Source organism: Mesoplodon densirostris, chromosome 2 (assembly GCF_025265405.1).
Source record: "Mesoplodon densirostris isolate mMesDen1 chromosome 2, mMesDen1 primary haplotype, whole genome shotgun sequence".
NCBI classification, from domain to species: Eukaryota; Metazoa; Chordata; class Mammalia; order Artiodactyla; family Ziphiidae; genus Mesoplodon; species Mesoplodon densirostris.
This window is the reverse complement of record NC_082662.1, coordinates 45442582-45454624: the sequence shown is the minus strand read 5'-3', so window position 1 is coordinate 45454624 and position 12043 is coordinate 45442582.

The following is a 12043-nucleotide window of genomic DNA, read 5'->3' as shown; positions in this document are numbered from 1 at the left end:
TAGTATTTCTGGAATGTTGATGTGACTGGGTTCCTAGAACACCTCCTTCTAGATGTACTGGCATCCTCCTTGCTTAGTTTTACCTTAGGGTTGGGCTTCTATCTGATTCAGCCTCTATATCTTCCACATCTCCTACTCAGTGTCCTATTAAGAGCCCAGTGAAGATTGGTTGCTGGAGCCTTGTGCCAATGGGCACCAGGCTGGCCTATGGGCTTCTGTCAATTTCACACTGAGATGCCTATTCCTTTCTGACTTTGCCTATTCTTCTTTGAGATATATCTCAAATACCTTGCAGACTCAGGACCCCATTAGACCACCTTGTCCATTTCTCTGTCTTCAGTGCTTGTCTCAGGGTCTGCCCAGAGGGCATGCCCAGTTTATGGCTACTCTAGGGCATGCCAAGCTGCTGGCCATTGGGCCACCTGCAGATGGGGCTCTCAGGACTGGAGTTCAGCTTCTGGGGATGTTAGGCTGAAGGCAACTCAGGATCCTTGGAGTTGGTCATGAGAAGGGGAAGCCAGGTCAGAATAAGTTGTGGGGGAGTTCCATTACCAGAGGAACCTGATCTAAAGGCCAAATTCAGGTGTTGGGTTAGGACAGAGACTGCTGCCCTTAGCCTGGAGTTTAGACTGGAAATGGAGAAGGAGTTGGGGTGAGGGCTAGCTTCTTGGATGTTCTCTCCTCCTTTTCTCCATCCATTCATTCAATTAGCTAACATTCGCTGAGACCCCTCAGTGGCAGACCATGTCAACTCCATGCCCTGGAGTTGACAGTCTGTAACGGAAGAGACCAGCACGGACACTGACAACCCAGCGTGGTGAGGGCTGCAACGTAGGGAAGTTGTAGGGGCTGTGGAAATTCAAAAATGTTCCTAGAGGAATGCTGTCTGAGCTGACTCAGGAATCAGGATGCAGTTGGGGGACACGTGTGTGGTGGGAAGGCTGCCTCAAGGGCCAAAGCACATGGATATTCCCTAGCATCTAGGTGGGGGCCTCAGATCAAGGACAATTGCAGACTGTCCAGTTCTTTGGGCCCATGAGTTTGATCTGTCTAGGTCTAATATAGTTGCCTTCAGACCCCTCTCCCCAGCTATTCCAGTAACTGACAAATTTAAGTCTCTTGCAATCATTTCCAACCAGGAGAAGATAATTGATTCTAATGTTTGGAGACATTTCCTGGTTACGAGAGAACAGGATGTTCTGGAGGTGCAAAGCCTCCTACCGCCCAGCCATCCTGCTGCCATGCCCTTTCCTCCTGGCCCACACCTTAGCCAGGCCCTCATCCCAACAGCTGGGTGGGCCACGTATTCTCCTGCTGTCCATCTCAGTTACAGCAACTTTAAAATGAGCTCCAGAGTGGTGTGGGGGAATGCTCACTAAACGGGGAGGCAAGGGAACTGCATTCAAACCCTGGCTCTTGAATGAGGCTTCATAGATGGCACTGTGTGAGGTTGGGGAGGGCACTTCCTCTCTCTAGGCCTCGGCTTTGCCATCAGTGAAAAGAGGGAAAGGATGCGAAGATTGCTAAGACGTCTTCCTGCCCTGACATTCTGTCTCTGTTGAATCCTGGATGTCCTGCTTTCAGCCTGCTCCTTTGAAATAAAGGCCATGTGACAGAGCAGACTCTGGAGACAGAAAACCTAGACATGATTTGGGTTCTGACTTGCTTTGTGAGCTTAGGATAATCACTAAACCTCTCTGAGCCCCAGTTTTCTCATTTGGTAAACTGAGGTAATACCTACTTCACAGGGTTTTGTAAGGCTCCAATGAGCTAAAAGGACTATGATGATGATGGTGGTGGTAGTGGTGATGATGAGGATGGTGATGATGATCTGTCTGCATTGCAGTCAATCTCTTGGAATAAATTACAATTGTACACATAGCTAGAAAGTTTGGGGAGAGCTCCAGAGTCATAGGGAATATGAACAAGGTTTTAAAATCCTTCCCCAGGACTTCCCTGGTGGTCCAGTGGGTAAGACTCTGCGCTCCCAAGGCAGGGGGCCCGGGTTCAATCCCTGGTCCGGGAACTAGATCCCGCATGCATGCCACAACTACGACTCGGTGCAGCCAAAATAAATAAATAATAAAAAGAAAAAAAAAAAAAAAAAAGCCTTCCCCATGGCTGAGCTATTACTGAGGAGGAAAGGGGGATTCATCTTTGCTAACTACCCACATCCATATTTTTTTCCCATTCCTACGAGGTGGGTATTAGTGTACCCACTTATTAGCTGGGTGACCAGTAGATAAACCCTTCAGAGACTCAGTCTCTTCATGTGTAAAGTGTAATATTACCTGACTCAAGATTGCTGACACCTGTAGTGGACACTGCCTAATTTTGGCTGCTCCGAATCCAAACACTTTGCCTACTTGGAGGAATTCCAAGCTACATGGAAGCTGAAGGGGGCAGCTGCTCTTCACCTGATCCCTGAGGGTCTGGGCTTGGCCAGGTTGGTGCCACAGCTGGGCCTTGAATCTGCTGGGAGTTAGAGGGGTGAGGACCGTCAGAGATTACTTCAGGAGGAGGCTGCAGTGGGGACCAGAGCCCAACATTGCGGTGGTGAGCCGCAAGAGGCTGTGTGGCTTGAGGTGGAGTCTGTCCTAAACAGTTCCTAAGGCAGAACTTTGGCTGTGCCCAGCTGCCCCTGATTCATGCCTAGTTCTCCAGTCTCCCCATCATTTCAGTGAGCCATCCAGTAGCCTTCTGATAAAGCTCTTTTTAACTTAGTTTTGCCAGAGATGGTTTCAATAGTTTGCAACTGCGAATCTTAACTGGTATGGAGTAAATCATGTAACATGCCAGACACAGTGCCTAGCATATAGTAAGCACTCAAAAAAACTACACAGGGCTTCCCTGGCGGTGCAGTCATTGGGAGTCCGCCTGCCGATGCTAGGGGACACGGGTTCGTGCCCCGGTCTGGGAAGATCCCACATGCCGCGGAGTGGCTGGGCCCGTGAGCCATGGCCGCTGAGCCTGTGCGTCCGGAGCCTGTGCTCCACAACGGGAGAGGCCACAACAGTGAGAGGCCCGCATACCGCAAAACAAAACAAAACAAAACAAAAAAAACTACACACACACACACACGCACACGCAAACTAAGGTTCAAAAAAGTAAAGAAAATTCCCTGGCGGTCCAGTGGTTAGGACTCCATGCTTCCACTGCAGAGGGGCACGGGTTCAATCCCTGGTTGGGGAACTAAGTTCCCACAAACCACATGGCGCAGCCAAAAAAAAAAAAAACAGAAGTAAAGTAACCTGCCCAAGGTCACACAGCAAGGCTGCGGTGCTGGTATGGGACTGACCATGAACATCTTAGTAGTACAGTGTATTTATATATCACTTTCCATCACACATTATTGTTGAACAGTTCATTGTTGATACGCTGGTTCAAAAGCCTCAAAACACCCCATGAAGCCCATAGGACCAGAATCCTTTCTTTGGATAGAGAGGAAGGTACTGCCTCAAGGTAACCCTGTAAACAGTAGTAGCCTGGAACTCGGGTCTCAAGTTTGCAGCCCAGCACTGGTGCTCTGGTGGTGTCCACGCATGTGAGGTCACATATACATATGCTGCTGCATCCTGTGAAGCAGACCCATCTGAATACGTGGATCCCTGGTACATTAGAGACCTGGGGTGAGTCAGAAGCTGCCTGTGAGGCCAGCAGGGAGGGAACATCATGTACCAGAACCTAGAGAAAGGAATGCTCCTTAAGCCACTATGCTGATCTGGGGTGTGAGGGAATAAGGGTGTTTGGGGTACAGGGTGGGGGTGGGGAGGTGGGAGGTGGAATCATCTAAACTGGGGCCTCCTCTGCTGGGCTTCCTAATCAAGGGGTTTTGATTCCTGTAGTGCTGGCAAAATGGCTTAATTGGACCTAATGGGAGAAAATGTGTGGTGAATATGGATAATACAGGAAATGAGGCCCCAACAAAAGCTGGCTGGAGGAAGGCTGATGAACTGAAGACAGGTCTGATGGGAATTAGGCTAAGGCTCCATGGGTGAGCCCAGAAGGTGAACAGCAGGGACAGCTGCTCTGCCCCAGGGGCCTAGGACCATACTGCTCACCTGGGTCTCCTTCCTGCCCTGGCCTTCAGACCTTGACTTCACACTTGAATGGAATCAGAAAATGTCAGACTCACAGGGTTCTGGGATTAGAATCAGGCTCAGGATTCTAGAATCACAGACTTTAGCATCACATATGTTAGTCATAGAAAATTTTGGAACCTAATCATTTGACAATTGGAGACCCTTGGGAAAAATTTAGGAGATCCTTCTCCAACCTTCTTTTAATAACAATAAATAACATCTGTTGAACATATCACAACTTCCAAAGTCCTTTCACATCACTGCATCACACTGGAGTGGGTGGTATTCTACCTTCAGATTAAGTAATGTGCAGGAGATCAAAATGAGCCAGTTGGGACTGGAACCCAGCTTTGCAGAATAAATTCTATTTTTCATATGCCAAAGTTTTGATACCCTTGTCTTCCAGAGTTGTGAAAACACTTTTAACTACTTGGTATAATGTATCCAAATTTTTGGATGTTTGTTGTGTAAATTCTGCACGGTCATGTACCATTTTTCTTAATGCATTCTGGCATACTGCAGTGCTCTAAAATGTGATTATCCTTGTTGCATCAGCATAATCAGGGCTGGTACATTCTGCGATAGCTTTTTAGCAGCTTTTATCGTCCAGCACTATTTTCAGTGAACAAAGGACTTAAACAACATATCCAAGAATAGATTTAAAGTCACTAACGTAAAGACTGAACTTCAAATCACTCTAGGTTTAGTCAGAACACGTTCTGATCTTCTTAGAATAAAAAATTAAACTACCAAAAATGCAGAAAGAAGAAAAAAGGGAAAACAAACCTCCCTGATTAGGCGCACGTAAGGCCACACAGAGGGATGGTTGTGGTGAGGAAGGGGTGCCCCTCGTGGAGCAAAGCTGTGTTTATGATTCTGCCAGTAACAGGCTGCTGGTAACCTGCGGCAAATCCCTGCCCTTCTCTGGATCTCAGTTTTCCTCGATTTCAAATGGGGATAATAATTCCTGTCTTGGGAAAGTTCGGGAGTTTATCAGCCCTGGGGGAGATCTGCAGCCACAGGAGAAACAGCTTAAAGAGAGGGTGAAGGGGGAGGGGTGCGGAACAGCAGGGTGTTGCGCGGGGCTTACGGTCTCCATGGTAACGCACGGCAGCCAGGAGAGGAGGCGGGGCTTGAGAACCCGGAGCAGGAGGTTTTGAAAATGAAGGTTTGACAAAGAAAGCTCCCTCCTCCCTGGAGAAAGGCCTTCTCGGAGACAGAGCTCTGCACTCGAGCAGCCCTCTGTGCCGGGTACACGTTGCTTCTTTGCTCATGTTACAGACAGGTCCAGAGAGAGGTCGAGTGTCACCAGCAAGGCACTGGCAGGGCGGGCATTGGAACCCAGCTGTGCTGACCTCTGATCCTTGCTCTTCTCTGTACCAGAATGTTGTTTCTCTGAACCTTGGTCTCCCCATCTATACAATGAGACAGTTGAAAGGTAGGTTTCCAAGGGCCCTTTGAGCTCTGACAGTGTTTGATCAAACTATTAGTAAACACACCGGAGGTGGTGAATACTAAGAGGAGGATCATGCAGTCTGTGAGGCATGGGCTGATTTGTCTTTGCGTCCTCCACCCCAATACATGGGGAGGCACAGGGGAGACATCTGGTATTTGTGGAATGAATGTTTATGCAAACGGACACATTCTTCTGTTCCAGAAGGTTTAAAGAGCACCTACTGTGTGCCAGGTACTGTGATAGTTCAGAGAAGGTCTCGCTCACTGAGGGCTGAAGGCTTGCTGGAGAAGGAAGCCCTGGGTGAGGGAAAGGTGAGGAAAAGGGTGCCCAAGTGGGCGCAGGTGAGGGAGAGGACTCTAGTGCCTTGAGCTGCCCTACGAAATGCCCTGCATTCATGTCCTGGGGCTTCCCAGCCAAGCATGATTTCTCTCCATCTCCAGTCTCCAGAAGGATGATTTCATTCTCAAGGCTCCTGCTGGGCAGCGAGGCAGGCAGCGGGGCCAAGACCTTTTCTTGGAAAAGGTGAAAAAATTCTGTTGAAGAAGAGGGTGGGGCAGGTGACCCCCTGCTGGCTTCTCCTAGGAGGGCCCACTTTGTTTTTGTTTGCTTTCCCAGCTGGCTTATAGGACGGAAGGTGTGTTGAGGTCATGCCTCTTCTTCAGCTGGTATGGCAAAAACAGCACTGAACTGGGAGTCAGAGACCTGGATTCAAATTCTGACTCTACCTCCAGCTCAATGTGTGGCCTTGGGCAGGTTGTTTTTGGTTCCTTGGTCTTACTTTGCTAAAAAAAATATGGGGATAGTGATCTTCAGAGTGGTGTAGTGAAACTCAAATGGGAAAATGGTTATGAAATCCTTCCTACCTCCTCACCAAAGTCATACTTATCATTTACTGTGATCCACAGGTTTTACAAACATTATCTATCAATACAATCTGAGCAACAATCCTGCAGTGTTGCTCTTTGTTATTTAACGTATGAGGAAACTGAGGCTCAGAGGAGTGAAGAAATTTGGCCGAGGCTACACAGCTAGGAAGCCACAGAGCCAAGATCCAGACCCAAGTCTTTCTGACTGAAGTATAACTCTAACAGCAGATCGCTTGGAATTTTTATTCCTTCACCAAATGACATTTATTGAGCATATACCATGAGATAGCTGGCAGCTGGGATAGATTAATTAATACAACACTATCAATCAGGAGGAAATAGATGGCATTTCTCAAATTGGGTAATTTGGGTAATTTGAGAAGAGTTTAATAAAGGGATTTTGTAATACAGGGACAAGGAATAGGGCAAGTAATGTTAGGGCACTAGTTACTACCCTTAGGCCTAAAGGAGTAAGGAGGGAGAAATTACAAGAATCTGGAGTCAAAGAGAGCTGTGGTAAGGACAGTGTGACAGGAGCTATGTCCTTCCTACAGAGATGCAGCCAGCCCATGATGTAACTTCAGGGAGGAAGCTAGGGGAATTTATACTCTGCTGGGACTTTAGTTGACCAAACCCTAACAGAATCCAAAGGGCACAGTAGTGCCTTAATGTAAATCATACAAATCATCCTTCTAAGATATGGAGAGTGGGTCTGGAGTGGCAAACAGAAGATGGCACAAAGACGTTTCTTTCCTCTAATGAGGGGCTTATCAAAAAACGGAGAAGACAGGTATATTCACAATTGTAATGAAATATGTGAAAAGAATTATACCAGTAATCTATTGCTGTGTAAAAAACTAGCCCAGGGCTTCCCTGGTGGCGCAGTGGTTGAGAGTCCGCCTGCCGATGCAGGGGACGCGGGTTCGTGCCCTGGTCCGGGAGGATCCCATGTGCCACGGAGCGGCTGGGCCCGTGAGCCATGGCTGCTGAGCCTGCACGTCTGGAGCCTGTGCTCCGCAACGGGAGAGGCCACCGCAGTGAGGGGCCCATGTACTGCAAAAAAAACACAAACAAAACAAAACAAACTAGCCCAAAACATATGGCTTAAAACAGTAACCATGTGCTTCCCTGGTGGCGCAGTGGTTGAGAGTCCGCCTGCCGATGCAGGGGACACGAGTTCATGCCCTGGTCCGGGAAGATCCTACATGCCGCGGAGTGGCTGGGCCCGTGAGCCATGGCCGCTGAGCCTGCGCGTCCGGAGCCTGTGCTCCGCAACGGGAGGGGCCACAACAGTGAGAGGCCCGCGTACCGCAAAGAAAAAACAAAAAAAAAACCCAGTAACCACTTATTTGCTAATGAGTCTGTGGATTGGCACTTTGGGCTAGGCTTAGCTGGCGGTTCTTCTGCTGATCTCACCTGGGGTCACTCAGTAGTTGCAGTTATCTGGTAGCTCAACTGGGAGCTGGTTGGCCCGGGGGCCTCAGTGGAGAGCTCACGTGTATTTTACATGGTCTCATCTGCCAGCAGGCTAGCCCAGGCTTCCTTACATGGTGACGTGGCATTCCAAGAGGGTGAGAGAGGAAGCTGAAAGGTCTTTTGAGGCCTAAACTCAAAATAGCACAGTGTCACTTCTGCCACTTGCTGTTTGTCAAAGCAAGTCGCAAAGTCGGCACAGAAACAAAGGATGGAAAAATACATTCCACTACTGGATAGGAGGGGTGGCAAAGTTACATTGCACTAATGCAATGCCATGTAGGCTTGTATAACCTATCTTAGTGGTAAGCCATCGTTCAACCGATGAATGAATAAAGAAATCATAGCACTTTCCAAACTATTGTAATTGTGTATTAACCTATCAGTCTTTCCCCAATAGCCTGAGAACTCCCCAAGAGCAGGAATTATGACTGATTCATTTCTTTGTTCCTAGAGCTCAGGGCAAGGCACACAAAACATATTAAGTGTAGTTTATTGAATGACTATGGCTGGGGTGGGGTGGTGAATAGTCTACTCGTCCAAAGCCCTTGGAGCCACAAGTGGTACCCTCTTTAAATATAAAGTTGACATTATAGAACACTTCCTCTACCTCACTGAGACCCTTCAAATATTGCCATGGTCCATCAAGGTCAAATTCAACCCCCTCTTCCTCCACAAAGGTGTCCAAACTACTTCTTTTCTCCTGTTTTAGAATCTCTGCAACTCTAATGGCCTTTTACCCCACAGCTTGGCATTTGCTTTCAAAAATCTTATTGCTCTCTAGGGATTTCATGGGTCAAACCTACTTTTCATCCCTAGTGAGTAATTCCCTAAGGGCAGGGCTGCATCATCTATCCCTTAAGGCTTGTCACAGTGCTGGGCTCACAGTACATCCTCAGTCAACACTCCCTGGGACTTCCCTGGTGGTCCAGTGGTTAAGACTCCACGCTCCCAATGCAGGGGGCTCAGGTTCGATCCCTGGTGGGGGAACTAAGATCCTACATGCTGCATGGTGCAGACAAAAAAAACCCAAAACAAAAACCACTCCCTGAGTGGACCACCCACTCTAGATGGCCTTGATCCTGTGAGGTATGTAGAAAGTGTGCAGGGAGCCACTCACACCCTTGTGAGTGTTCCACACATGAAAGCATCCCAGGTCTCTGGGACAGAGCAAGGCATGTTGCTCCCCTGGGCTCTGGCCTGTGCCCTGGGCTTTGGTTGCCTATACTCTGGCCCCTGAGCTAACTGGACATAGACCAGGAGGAGCAGTGTCCCAAAGGGCAGTGACATGGCCTTCTCCTGACAAGAGGAGAGATGTCCAAGGCTTGAGCCATTTCTTGTGGGCACACGATCCATCACTGTCCATCAGACTTCTGACATTTCAGGAACCAAAGGGGCAGCTGTTGAATAGGCCCTGAAAGCAGAGCTCCTGGTGCCAAATTTTACTTCAGGGTCATAAAGAACATAAAAAACTATCGCATAAGGTGCCGAGTTCCTTCCAATGCTTTAAACCCTTTCCTATGGCTCCTCCTTGCCAGGAGGATGAAGCCCAAGCCCCTTGATGGGGCAAAGACTTCAGGACTTGGCCCTTATATCCCTCCAGCTTCATATCTCACCATCCCTCACCTTGACTGTAGTGTTCACCAAACTCAACTACTTCTTTTTCCTTGAAATCATCATATGCTGTCTCTTAGCTCTGGGTCTTTTTGTATCAGTTCCCTCTGCCTTGAATGCTATTCTCTGTCTTGTACCACAAACTCCCGTTCCCCCATCAGTGGATCCTTCAAGACAATTCGGGCATCACTTTCTCCAGGAAGCCTTCCCTGAAGTTTTTGGCTGGGTTAGGGATCTCCCATAGATGCCATAGTCATGAACTCCTTGAGGATGGGGACTGGGATTTCATTTAGCCCAGATCCTGGCAGAGAATCACTGTCAATCAATGTTGAAGGAACAAACAAATGTGCATATTTGAGGACAGGCTAGAAAACCACCTGACAGGAGTGCCATAAAAGTGAGTGGAAGGTTCTAATATTTACAAGTTCTAAGATCCAAGAGTTCCCTAATTCTTGGCTGAAGTTTGAGACTTGGGCTCCACTCCATCTAGAGCCCTCTCCCCAGTGAGCCACCTCCACCCGCCTGCCCTCTGAGTGTTTGTTCTCAGGCAGGCACACACACATGTTCCGAACATAACCAGGAAAGCAATTTACAAGAAATAATTGCCGGTCAATGTGTGCTTGGGAGCAGCGGTGAGCTCAGACTATTTCTGTCTGTGCGTCAGCCCACCCGGCTTCCTTCCTCCTTGGCTGCCTTGTGGGAGGGGGTTCCTACACCACCAGTTGGGCAGTTTGTTTCCAACCTAGGACTCAGGCAAGCCATTGTGAGCCAGCTCTGGGGGCTGACTGAATTCAAACGAGAGAAGCTGAACAAGGGCGATGAGGAGTAGATTTTTTGGAGGCGGGTGGGGGAGGAGCTTTATGGGACCTGGGATGTGTAGGTCAGCAGAGGAAGCACAGAAATCTACTTTCTACCTATCCCCACCCCATCCACAGAGGCTCTGGCTGGGGAAAACCTACCAGGCCTCCAGCCCTGCTCAGTGTGAGGTCTCCTCCTAGCCTCCCCAGCTCCGAATTCTCTTTATTCTTCCAGGCCGGTCGTGCTCAAAGGGTGGTCCCAGCCCAGCAGCAGCAGCATCACCTGGAACGAGTTAGAAATGCAAATTCTGGGGACTTACTCCAGACCTACCCAATCAGACACTCTGAGGGCAGGGTGGGGGCAGGGAGCAACAATCTGTGTTTTAAACAAGCCCTCCAGCTGATCCTGATGCAGGCTGAAGTTTGAGAACCAGGGGTTTAGGCCACTGATGACCACTTGAGTTTTTAGAATTTACAGATCATCTCCCCCTAACAGACCATGAACAGCCTAAAAATAAGGTCTTTATAGGATTCTTCCTTGTAACCTGCCAGGCCAGCACAGAAAGTGTTCTGAGAAAAACTGAATTTTCCTAATGGGGGTACCAAGGAGAGAGACAGGATCTATGCTGTGAAAGGTCACATAGAGCATCAGTGACTAAATTTCCCACCTATCACCCATTCCTGCCACACACACACACACACACATACACACAGGTACCCTAAGGTCTCTCTACAACAAATAACTTGCAATTCCTGGGCTGTGCTAGGCTCTCTCTCACTGTTTTTGAACAGGCTGTACGCTGGCCGTAATTTCTTCTGACTGTCTCACCTAGAAACTTTGACTCATCTTTGATGATTCAGCTCAGACATCACTTATTCCTCCCTCCAGTTGCATGAAGGGCCCCCACTGGGGGCCCTTTTGTGTGCCCACCTCACCCTCCAAATGAACCCCTTGAGGGCAGGAGCTGTGGCTGATTCCCTGTTGTTTCTGGTAACCTGCACAGGTCCTGGCACAGGATAGACACCACGGAATGTACAATAAGGGGACAAAGGTGCTGGGTTTAGAGTGCTGAGCATAACACATACACACACACACACACAAGGCCACAAAAAAAGCAAGACCAGAACCAAAATCTCTCATTTTGCAGCCTAGGGCACTTCTGAGGTGACTCACCCTGCCTTGCTGCCCATCATATACCCTTGGCTGGTTCAGGCCCCATGCACAGATATCTAAGAGTGACCATTTCACTGTTGCCAAATCCAACAGTGAGTCATATCACTGTCAGAAATGTCAAGAACTGCCTTTAGTGGCTACTGAGTCTCCCCATCTTTGCCTTGCGCCCCCAAGGCAAAGCCTAAAGCCATTGCCAAAATTAAGATAAGGAGAGCAGCTGGGAGAGAGGGGAGGCAGTCAGCATCCTGCCCTAAGATTCCTTTGCTATCAGACTAATAATATTTTAAAAACCCAATAATAATAGCTAACACAATGCTTTCCGTTAGCCAACACTGTTCTAAGTGTGATGCTTTGCATGGACTCAGTAATTTAATCCTCCCCCAAGCCTTACGAGGTAGATATTACTGTTATCCCTGCTTGTACAGATGATTAGGCACAAATGTTACTTAGCAAGTAAGGGCAGCGACCAGATTTAAACTAGGCATTTGGCTCCAGAGTCCCTGCTCTTAATTACTAAGTTATATTGAAAAACACTCACCTGTAATTTTTGGAATTTTTGTAGCACTTTCATGTTCAGGAAG